The following is a 13,111-nucleotide window of genomic DNA, read 5'->3' on the forward strand; positions in this document are numbered from 1 at the left end:
GAGAGAGGGAGAGAGAGAGAGAGAGAGGGTGAGAGAGAGAGAAAGACACACCACACACACACACACACACACACACACACAGAAAAGAGAGAGAGAGAGAGAGAGAGAGAGAGAGAGAGAGAGAGAGAGAGAGAGAGAGAGAGAGAGAGAGAGAGAGAGAGAGAGAGAGGGAGAGAAAAAAAGAGAGAGAGAGAGTCCTGAAACTGTCGATATGATACGTCTGAGCTGTTGATAATAAAGCCCAGTTGTTGACGGTGGGCGTGGTCATCACAGTGGGCGGGGCGGGGGCGTGGCTTAAATTTCTTTACTAGCTTTATCCTGACTAAATCCAGACGGTTTTATTCAATCTCGCAGAGAAAGGTGAAGTTTGGCTCAGGTGACGCGAAAAATGGCGTCATATTTGGTGCTCATGAAAATACGGAATTGAAAAGATTTATATTTTTTCTTATAAGACGATTAGATTATTTTTTTTCTGTTACGCTGGGTAATAGCTGGCTGGATTAAGAAGAAGAAGAAAAAGGTCTTTCTACAAAGCGGGACAAAACCTGCACTTGTGTGTACACACACACACACACACACACACACACACATTTACACACACAATTGAAATTAAGGAAGAGATGGATAAGACATATAGGGATGTCCTTAAGGGAAAAGGTGATACGGCTAGACCTGGTGGTAGTGATAAGCAAAACGATCAGAACTTTGTAGAAATGGCAACTAGGAAGGTGCAAAGTAGAATGGATAGAGTCAATAACATTGTACTTCATAGAATGTCTGAAGAAGTGATTCCTGGGATGAATTTAGATATAAGAGAGCAGAAGGTATTGCATGACAAGTTGGTATTTATCGAACTTTGTAAAGAAATGGGAATCACCTGTTATGAAAGTGAGATAGAAGAAATAAGGAGATTGGGAAAGTATGAAGGATTAGATGAAGGCAGAGCGAGACCTATCTTGGTGACTCTGAAAGGAAATATTAAGGAAAGAATTATGAGGAATCTGTATAGGCTAAAAGATTCTAAATCAAGTTACGCAGACATATTTAAGAAAGTAGGGGTAACCCATGATATGACTAAGGAAGAGAGGAAAAGAGATAAGGACCTTAGGGAGGAAGCAGAAAAGAAAAATTCAGAAGAGAAGGACCAGGGAAACTTCTATGTAATCAGAGGGAGGCCGTGGAACAGATACCTATTGAAATTGAGGAAGAAAGAAACCCATACGACGAGGAACACTGGACACACAACACAAGAGGGAAAAGGGCAACAAGTAGGAATGAAACAGAAAGTGGAAGTGACAGAAAACTAAGAGTGTCTTACACAAATATAGATGGATTAATAACAGGATTGAATGAACTGAATGATTATCTGAAGGAAAAAGAACCGGACATAATGGGAATCGTGGAAACGAAATTAAAAGGTGAACTACCACCCAACAGTGTAGGTAATGATGCATATAATTATTGGATTAGAAACAGAGAGACAAAACAAGGGGGTGGAGTTATGTTCCTGACTAAGAAGGGTATAAATGTGAAGAGTGTTACATATGGAAAGAATCCAGTAGAGATGATTATGATCGAAGTGGAAGATAGAGATAAGAAGAACAGAAAGTTCGTGGTGAATTATGTGCCTCCGAAAACAGCCTCGTGGGAAGAGAGTGAACATAAAAGTATGTTAGAGGACACAAAGATAACATTAAATAAGATAATGGAAGATGGAGGAAGAATAGTTATGATGGGCGACTTTAATTGCAAAGAAGTCTGCTGGGAAGAGATGACAGCAAAGGGTGGAGACGGCTCATGGGGAAATGTTCTACTCGAGATGATTGTTTGATCATACAATGACACAGTGGATACAGGAGAACACTAGGTATAGAAATGAAGAAGAACCATCGAGACTGGACCTAATAATCACATCTGAACCTGGAATAGTGGAAAAGATTGAATATAAAACACCAATAAGTAAAAGTGACCATATATTGATTGAACTGGAATTAAATGAGGAAAAATACATTAAAAAATGAACAGTATAGAAAAGGAAGAATGATGTATGAAAAAACAAACTTTGATAAAATAAGAGAATTCTTTCAAAAAGAAAACTGGGAAGGAATATACAAAGAAGGAACAACAGTGGAAGAGAAATGGAATATTTAGAATTTTTTTTATAAAAAAAAGGAATGGAAAAGTATGTTCCAAGACAAAAACAAGAAAAAGAATATATAAAGTGCTGGTGCAACAAAAGTTGTAGGGAGTTAAAAGACAAAAGAGATAAAGCTTGGACTAAGTGGAGAAAGGACAAAAGACCTGAAAAGTGGAAAATGTATACTTGTTATAGAAATGAATATGTACAAACATGCAGAGAGGAAAAGAGAAAATATGAAAAAGATATCATAGAAAAGTGTAAAGATCAACCAAAACTATTTTACAGATTTGTAAACAACAAACTGAAAAACAGACAAGATTTGGAAAAATTAAGGCAAGGAGGAGTTGAATATACAGAGGAATTAGAAATGGCAGAAATTATGAACAAACATTTTAAATCAGTGTTTACAAGAGAGAACATACAACCTGAAGAGATCGAATGGAAAGAGAAAGTTCCCCTATATAAAGGGGGAAATAAAGAAGACCCTAACAACTACAGACCAGTCTCTCTAACAAGTACAGTAGCAAAAATTTGTGAAAGAATTGTCAAAAGTAGATGGGTAAAGTGTTTAGAAAAAAAAAACGTGCTGAATACAAGGCAATTTGGATTCAGACAAGGACGATCATGCGTCACCAATTTAATATGTTTCTATACAAGGCTAATAGATATAATACAAGAAAGAGATGGATGGGCTCATTGTGCATTTCTGGACTTGAAAAAGGCTTTTGACAAAGTACCACACAAAAAGTTGCTTAAGAAATTAAAAACTGAAGGAGGAATACAGGGCAAACTGCTTAAATGGATGGAAAACTTTTTGCAAGAAAGAAAAATGAGAGTGGTGATAAGAGATAAACACTCAGAATGGGATGAAGTAATAAGCGGTGTCCCACAAGGAACAGTTCTGGCCCCAATAATGTTTGCTATATATATTAATGATATGGATGAAGGAATTAAAAGTTATATGAGCTTCTTTGCAGATGATGCAAAACTGTTGAAAAAAGTGAAAACGGATGAAGATTGTGAGTCACTACAGAATGATCTGAACAAAGTACAGGAATGGAGTAGGAAGTGGGAGATGGAGTTCAACACTAAAAAGTGTAGTATAATGGAATTTGGAAAAAGCAAAAACAGAATAACAGGATCATATAAATTGGGAGAAGAAGGAATAAAAAAAGTAGAGAATGAGAAGGACCTGGGAGTCATTGTTATGAATAATATGTCACCTGAGAAACATATAAATAAGATTTTTGGAGAAACTTATAATTTGATAAGAACAATCAAAGTGGCATTTACATACCTGGATGAAGAAATGGTGAAGAAAATTCTAACCACTCTGATAAGACCAAAATTGGAATATGCAGCAACAGTATGGTCACCAAGTACAAAAAATGTATAAAAAAAACTTGAAAGAATACAAAGAGCAATTACAAAATTGGCACCAACACTCTCAAAACTATCATATGAAGAGAGACTAGCAAAACTTGAACTACAGACATTAGAGCAAAGAAGAGAGAGAGGAGATTTGATAGCTATTTACAGAATCATGAAAGGCATAGAAGTTATTGATAGAGAGAATCTGATAAAATGGGATGATGGAAACACAAGAGGACATGGAAGGAAAATCAAGAAGGACAGCTATAGAAGAGATCTGAAAAAGAACAGCTTTCCTCACAGAGTAATAGACAGTTGGAACAAGTTGGATGAAAAAATAGTGTGTGCAAGAACAATACATGAATTTAAAAATAGCTTAGATAAAATGAGATATGGAGACGGGAGTCCACGAGCGTAGCTCTCCTTCCCGTGAAATACAACTAGGTAAAACTAGGTAAATACACATTCACGCATACACTCATGTAAGTGACGTGGCTTAGGAAGTCGCAAGCAAGCAAAGAAGGAGTGACGCATCGACGTCGCGCCGTCTTTGTCGTCGCTGCTCTCATTACTTCCATTTCCACTTCCACTTCTTATCGTGGACATGAACCTGACCAAGTGGAAGATTAGAAGGTGGAGCGAGCGAAGAGGCAGGTGGAACATGCCAGTCAGCTGCTGATAGGGACACGGGAGGGGACGGGAGGGGAGGGCTGGTGGGCAATGGCTTCCATCACACACATACACACACACACACACACACACACACACACACACACACACACATACACACACATGTGTGTGTGTGTGTGTGTGTGTGTGTGTGTGTGTGTGTGTGTGTGTGTGTGTGTGTGTGTATGTGTGTGTGTGCGCGCGCGTGTGCAGGAGGATCTGCAAGGCAATCCGTCAGGAGGAGGCGTCCTCCTTCGTCAGCCTCCTGAGGAGAAGAAGGAGGAGAAGAAGAAGAAGAAGAATCCCGCTGACAGCTCGTTATCGCCTTCAAAGGCGCCCTGCCGCCGTCAGCCCTAATTGGCGCTTTTCTTTCCTGCCCGGTCCCCCCCCTCCATCCAGTTCTCCTTCCCTCTAACCCCTTCCGTACCTGACGGCACCTTTCATCTCTGTTCCGGGTGGCGCCAGGAGATTTCATTCGTCCCCGTGGCAACCCACGGGGCGGCCACGTGGCCGTCACACAGTGTATCATTATGTTGCACATCCCTTTACTTTTTTCTCTAATACACTGCACGCTGGGTTATACGCACGATGGCTGTTGCATTAGGAGACCCCTCAAGGTGTACGGGTATAGCGGGGAGGGAGGAGGGGAGGAAGAGGGGGGAGGGGGCTAAGAGGGAAAGGAGGAGGAGGAGGAGGAAGAGGGAGAATTGGAGGAGAGGGGAGAGCCAAGAAAGGGAAGGGAGGTAGGGGGAAGGAAAGTGAGGGGAGAGGAGGGAGAGAGGAGGGGAAGTAGGAGCGAGAAGGAAGGAAGGGGAGGGGAGGGGGCGACAGGAGAGATGAGGGAAAGGAGGGGGAGAAATAGAGAAGAGGGGAGAGGAGGAGAAAGAAAGGGAGAAGGAGAGGAGGGGAAGGTGAGGGGAGGAAGGTGAAGGCTCTCGGGGCACTTGACCCAGCTTGACATCATCGTCCGTTCGCCTCTTGACCTGGATACAGAAAAAAAATCAAGGACACACAGAAAACGCTCATGTAAACACAGGAAAACACTTACGTGTACACACACACAGGAAACACACATAGGTGTGAACACACACACACACACACAGGAAAACACTAACGTGTGAACACACACACACACACACACACACACACACACACACACACACACACACACACACATACACACGCACGCACACACACACACGCACGCACACACACACACACAGAGGAAATTCCCTACCTTCGACATTACCCGTACTTCCAACATAAACACAACTCGAACATTGAAGGCCGTATTTGCAACAGGCGGAGCGACAAAGAACACGTCTCCCAAAAGGCAGCACGAAGCACTCGAGTCTGAATTACCCTCGAGAAACTGGGCGTCTCATCATAAAACTCGACGCCATCAGCCACGAGAACCACACACGGCCAGGACATGACAATGCGACATCTCAACATAAAACGGCGAAAGACAACAGCAGCCAAAACAACAGAAACCGCGGAAACGCCTATCGAAGTCTCAACCACAAAAAAGCAACAGATCCACCGAGCGCCACACTCCACTGGCAAGAGCAACATCGGGACACACAGGCAGCCCCATCGCCTCTTCACACACACAAACTTTCTTCCGTTCCGCAAAGAGGCGACCAACACCTCCACGACACAACAACACGGAGCCGAATCTCACGCGAGGACCAACAGGCAGGTCGTCGTATCCTCAGACACATAACCGTCCTCCCGGTTACATGTACAGTTACCGCACCAATATTTGTACATGAACTCGTAAAAGAATTGGATAAACTCACGCGTTGTGAACTGGACAATGTACCAAACATACACTTCAACCACTTATGAAAACAATCAACCATACGCTTGTTCTTGGGGAGGGGAGGGGGCAGTTGTCCGGGGGCAGTTGTCCGGGGACAGTTGTCCCACTCCTAATATCCACACACTAGAGAGACGCGAGGGAAATGTGTCCTCACGTTTTATAGACAACGAAGTACCGAAAGGTCCGACGGACGGCGGGCACTGCATCCCCACACTCAGTCTGAGGTCCATTCCCCTCCGACCTCTCCAATCGCGCTCTCCCACACACAAGACGGGTTTCGAACCCAGAACTGACCTGACACAAGACGAACTCAAGACCCCACATCGCGTGCAATACTCACCACGACGGGCATAATGAGGCATTTGACACTCTTGCACGGCCGCTGGCTGGTCTTGCGAGAGAGAGAGACGAGATGTATGACGCATCATCACTGGACAACGCGAACCGGTGGCTGACGACAAGAAAACTTAATCTGTGCAAACAACATGGGCTCAGTCGCCGAGCACGTCATTCAACACCCCCACGGAGTCCGACCACAACATCAAAATTCGTTTACCAACAAAGTAGTTAACGGTTGGAATGGACTTGGTGACAATGTGCTGAAACAACTGGTTGTTATGAGAGAAGATAATTATGGGTTGGGACGACAGGTGGCAAGGGACATGGAACTGCCTAGCGTAGGCCTTAGGGTCTCTTGCAATCTCATCCATTCTTATGAGTCTCATCCTTCTGCGCGAAGGACATTTGAGGCTCCGTCTCCCTGATGGAGGCCAAGTAGGCTCCTCCCAGGGTCCCTAAATGAAGGGCACTGTGCCGCCAAGGTCCCACTCCGCTGAATGGAAGCCAAGCGAAGTCCGACTGCCCCCAAGTGGAGGACGAACGTCTCAAGTGAAGGACGAGAGAGAGAAAGAGAGAGAGAGAGACAGAGAGTGAGAGAGAGAGAGAGAGAGAGAGAGAGAGAGAGAGAGAGAGAGAGAGAGAGAGAGAGAGAGAGAGAGAGAGAGAGAGAGAGAGAGAGAGAGAGAGAGAGAGAGAGAGAGAGAGAGAGAGAGAGAGAGAGAGAGGAGGCCGGAAAGGAGGCACGTCCTTCGCATGCTTGCAGTCGGCAGACGAAGGAGGGGCTGCCGTGCATGCATACAAGCATAAAAGCGCCTCATGGCTTTAGTGTGGGCAACGGGGGCAGACGAGCTGCAACTTGGAGGACGAGGTGCTCAAGTATTTGCCCCAAATGACCTCAACCTTGACCCAGACCTTGAGGAGGAACATCGCGCTGAGTCACAGCTTACGTGGAGGATGACACCTCGACTTCTTTTTCCTCCTCCTCCTCCTTCTTCTTCTCCTCTTCCTCCTGCCCCTGCTCCCTCTACTCCTCCTCTCCCACTTTCACTTAGATGGAGGATATCTCTGCCTTCTCTTGCACCACCTCCTCCTCCTCCTTCTCCTCCTCCTCCTCCTTTCCCACCTTGTACCTCTCTTAATCCTCCTTCTTTATCTACCACTCTTCCTCCTTCCCCTCCTCCCACATTTACTACTTTACCTTTTCTACTTTCTACCCTTCCTCCTCCTCCTCCTCCTTCGTTTTCTTCCTTCTCCATTCCTTCTTTTCTTCTTCCTCTATCATCTCCTTTTCTCCCGCTCTCTCTTTTTCTCGCCTTTACACAATATAATTTCGTTATTTTCATAGACACATGTGTATATATACATATCTAATTGTAAATAATTGAATATTCAATGCACACTACAAAACGATCTACAAATTCTTATTTTACCCTGTCTGTCTCATCCCTCTCTCTCTTGCTCTCTTTCTCTCTCACTCTCGTCAACAATAATAGGCGATATCATTTCTCAAACAAACAGTTACCTTTGTTACTAAAGAGGGTAATTACGCTACAGGGTCAGTTTGCACAGTGAAAGACGAAAGTCTTGCCACCCTTTCTAGGATTTAGTTGAACTACATCCGCGGCAATGCATGCAATAGATAAACACGTATCATAGGCCCAGACTCAAAAAAGAAAAGAGAAGAAGAAGAAGAATAATCTCACAATTCTTTAGTATGACAATTGGTAACCACACGCTACTCTGAGCGGCGGGAAATGTTTGTATCAAAGATTTGGATGTTCCTGGCACTTATAAAGGTCGTTGCCCACCGCCTGTTCATAGGCTGTGACACACTGCGCTCTCAAAAGGTCAATGACCTGATAAGAGACAAGCTCGGTGACACGCATGTCCTCAGACCAAAGCCTCATTGAATCCCGAACCGATATGAAGCCCAGCCGGCGCTTTGAGCGTCACTGATCATTGCGATTCATTCCAGCTGATTCGAAACGATGATTTGAAACGACGATTCGAAGCGATGATTCGAAGCAATGATTCGAAACGATGATTCGAAGCGATGATTCGAAGCGATGATTCAAAACTATTCGAAGCGATGATGTGAAACGATTCAAAGCAATGATTCGAAATGATAATTCGAAACGATTCGAAGCAATGATTCGAAAGGATGATTCGAAACGATTCGAAGCGATGATTCGAAAGGATGATTCGAAACGATTCATAGCGATGATTCGAAACAATAATTCGAAGATATGGTTCAAAACTGTGATTTGAAATAACGATTTGAAATGATTCGAAACTATGATTCGAAGCGATGGTTCAAAACTATGATTTGAAATAACGATTTGAAATGATGATTCAAAAAGATTAAGCGAAGCAATGATTGCAAGCGATGTTCGAAGCAATAATATGAATCGCTGAAGCATATTGATTCACAATGATGGTTCGAAGCGTTGATTCTAAATGATGATTCGAAACAATAATTCGAGACGTTGATTTTAAACGATGACTTGAAGTGAAGATTCGAAACAATGCTTCGAAACGGAACATCGAAACGCTTCGAAATGAAGGTCGAAATGATGGTTTGAAACAATAATTCGAAACGTTGATTCCAATAATGACTCGAAATGAAGATTCGAAACGATGAATCAAAACAACGACTCGAAATTAAGCTTCGAAACTGTGATTCGAAACCACGATACGAAACGGTGATTCGAAACCAAGCTTCGAAACCGTGTTTCGAAACCACGATTCGAAACAGTGATTCGAAACCACGATTCGAAACGATGCTTCGAATCGATGCTTCGAAGCACCACTCACTTAACAATGCATCGTCCACCAGTATTGCCTCCCACAGTTGCTGGGTTTGGGGAAGCCATTAACTCCAATGTTGTTGGCTTGAACGAGTTTCGATTGAACTGTCTTGGTGGCAACGCCTAAACCCCAACACGCCCACTAACACGCCCACCGTCCGCCGGGCGACGAATGAGGACCAACGACTAACATTCTCCTAACTTTGGGTTTGTATGCGTAAATTAAATTTTCTCTCCCCCTCTTTTTCTCTGTGTAAAAGGTACACAAACTCTTTCTATGTAAAAGACACACAGAGACTCTCTGTCTGTCTATCTCTCTCTCTCTCTCTCTCTCTCTCTCTCTCTCACACACACACACACACACACACACACACACACACACACACACACACACACACACACACACACACCTACCTTTTATCACGTTGAGTTGAACTTTTTTCGCCCAAACTACCACGAGATAAGCGACACAGAAATAATAAAACGGATATTCCCCCACCCCCTAACTCCGGGGGATTGCCGTTTGTGTTCCCTCCGCTAACCTAACGGCAAGTGCCTTGCGGTCGGTCAAGCTGTCCAATGCAACTTCTGCTTCTGTCCAATGGTTCTGTTCGGACAGAAACGGTTCGTTGATAACGGTGCCAACCGCCCCCCACTCTCGTCTCTCTCTCTAGGGACAAATTGGGTCCCCAGCAGTGGGAACACCCATTCGGTGTCCCTCAATTGAATAAAATCGCCTGGCGCAAGAAAATATACAGACACACACACCCAGTGTATGTAAATGATGAAAAATCTACGGATAAAACACATACTATTTAAAGAAACAGCCGTCTGGTTTTGAAAAGAGTCAGAGTATATAGTGCTAAGATGGGAGGGAGGGTGGAGGGGTGTGGAGTGTTTTCGGGGATGAAATGGGTGGGAATGTTTTTGTGCCTTGTCCTTTTTGGCTACCCCCCTGGTGGGGGGGAGGGGAGCCTTGGTATATGTATGTATGTATGTATATAGTGCAAAGGTTGGAGCCTCTCTTAAGGCTAGGCGCCTCAGGGCGTGACCCCTCCCTAACCGAAGGAGCAGACCACACCGCCGGGGTGCGTTGGTTTCGCACTCATTCGACGCTAAAATCCTTCTTTTAGTTTTGATTATCATAACTTCATAATTCTTATTTCGATCATTATCTTTTTAAAGTTTCTGTAAATTTTATATTTTTTACGAAGTAGGGGTGTTAGCCCTGCGCTCAACCCTCTCCATTTATCCGGACTTGGGACCGGCACGTCAGGTTATGACACTCTGCCGTGGTTGTTTGGAGGAGATGCGTTGAAGATGTGCAGATATGCAGAACAGAACCAAGAGAATGGAAGGAGGAGGTGGCACAGGACAGAAAGACAGACATGGCGAGACGCTTCAAAAGCGGTTATGGATCACCAAGTGGCCTGAAGACTAGCGGAGTAAGAGTGCGTAAGTATAATTATCTTTTAAAAAAAATTCTTCGCTTATTTCTGACTGCCGCCGAATGATTTCCATTCTTCTCTGTGGCACAAAGTCGATGGCCAAAGGAGTATATTTGAATCTGAATTACCGTCCCAGTGCTCGGGTGGTGGGCAACTACCTGGGCCAATTATTTTTGATTAGCGCCAAGTGATTTTTTATCAAAATTTGTGGCACTCGTTCGGTATGTGCATGTATGTATATGCTTAATTATACAATCAATTAGATATTCAAGAAGATTTAGATAAATTACAGCAAAGGTCTGAAGAGTGGCTAATGAAATTTAACACAAGTAAATGCAAGGTTATGCACATTGGTAAAAATAACAGTAAGTACGATTACAAGTTATTTGGAAATTCGTTAATAAAAGTGGATAGTAAGGAGGATCTAGGGATAATTATAAGTAACGATCTTAAATCATCTAAGCAGTGTATTTCAGCCTCTGAGAAAGCAAATAAGATTCTAGGACTGATCGCACGATCTTTTGACTTCAAAGCTCATCTCTCATTAACAAGCTATATAAATCGTTAGTTCGTCCACATTTGGAATATGCTGTTTCTGTATGGTCACCGAATCTCATTAAAGACACTGACAGATTGGAAAAAGTACAAAGGAGAGCCACAAAACTGATTCCAAATATCACAAATAAATCATACGAAAATCGACTAAAACATATGAATCTGTTTTCCCTAAAAAAGCGTAGACTCAGAGGTGACTTGATACAGGTATTTAAGATTCTAAAGGAGATTGACAACATCAAAAGTGATACAATTCTTACACTGAATGAGAATCCGACAAGAAATAATGGTCTCAAACTGTCAGGAAATAGATTCAATTTGGAAGTGGGTAGAAACAACTTCGCCAACCGTGTAGTTAATGAATGGAATAAACTTCCTGCAGAGGCAGTGCAATGTAGTTCAGTTCGAAGCTCTAATATTCGTTTAGACAAACACTTAAGATGCTGTAATGACTGCCATTTATTTTATTTTATTATTTGTTTGTTCTTATTTGTCTTTATTATTTGCTTGATTTCCATTTATTATTATTTATTTGTCAGTTTATTATTATTTACTATTTACCTGTTTGTTTATTATTCAACTATAATTATGTATCATTTATTTCATTTATTATTATTTATATTGTTATACTTTTTATTTCACTTTATCTTTTAATAATCTATATATTTTTTTCGCATCCAACCTAGTTATGGACCAAAAGGTCTCCTGTCGGCATGCTCCGCCTTTGTAATCCTTTGTAATATATATATATATATATATATATATATATATATATATATATATATGCGGAAAAAACCACCAAGGAAAAAGAAAAACTGTTTTTTCCGCTTTTTAGAATCACGAGTTTATGTGATTTCTCATTCATATATACTGTATATATATATATATATATATATATATATATATATATATATACATGTTGAGGCATTGACAAGATGACTATGATAACAACGTCGCTAATATCCAATTACCAGTATCGGTATTCCGGTATTCCGGGTTGGTGGTCACTCGCCGGCCCGGGATCTTCCGATAACCCGGACAGGAATTCGTCGGAGCGTTCCGGCAACGAGGAGGGCCGCTCAAGCTTAACCGGAAAGGAGACTGACCTGACCTGACCTCGCGCGTTTCTCTTTTTTCTTTTCTTTTCTTTTTTTGGATGATTTCATTCAGTGAAGGGAACCTCCCTGTGTTTAAGGGTTTATTTCTCACGTACACACACACACACACACACACACACACACACACACACACACAGAGGCACATACATAAATACACCCACAAAGACATACACGCACACAGGCATAAACATACAGACATATACACAGGCACACACACACACACACACGCACACAAACATACAGGCACACACACGCACACACACACGGACACACAGACACACACACACACACACTGGACAATGAAATAGTATGCGCAAAAACCATTCATGAGTTTAAAAACAAACTAGACACTGCAAGATACAAAGGCGGGACAACACGAGCATAGCTCCCCTTCCCGCAAAATACAACTAGGTAAATACACCTAGGTAAATACACACACACACACACACACACACACACACACACACACACACACAGAGGCACATACATAAATACACCCACAAAGACATACACGCACACAGGCATAAACATACAGACATATACACAGGCACACACACACACACACACACACACACGCACACAAACATACAGGCACACACACGCACACACACACGGACACACAGACACACACACACACACGGACACAAACACACACACACACAAAGGACACACGTACACAGTTTCCATAGAAACCAGTTTGAAGTTCTGAACTATATTTGGGAAAAAATCAAAGCGTTGCTATGCCCCATGAAAAAGAAAAAAAAAAAAGAAGGAAAAAAAAAAAAAAAAAAAAAAGGTCAGCGGGCCTTGTATTTAATTTCTTGGTTTAATTTCAGTTG

At 42.6% G+C, this 13,111-nt stretch overlaps 1 protein-coding gene across 4 annotated transcripts in view; it reads right to left on the minus strand.

Moving 5' to 3' along the window:
- The window catches only part of LOC143039561 (leucine-rich repeat serine/threonine-protein kinase 1-like), a 154,446-nt gene that overhangs the window by 58,167 nt on the left and 83,168 nt on the right, over nt 1-13,111 (minus strand). The window lies entirely within an intron of this gene.

The sequence above is a fragment of the Oratosquilla oratoria genome, chromosome 26 (assembly GCF_046742065.1).
Source record: "Oratosquilla oratoria isolate Oo_2021 chromosome 26, ASM4674206v1, whole genome shotgun sequence".
NCBI classification, from domain to species: domain Eukaryota; kingdom Metazoa; phylum Arthropoda; class Malacostraca; order Stomatopoda; family Squillidae; genus Oratosquilla; species Oratosquilla oratoria.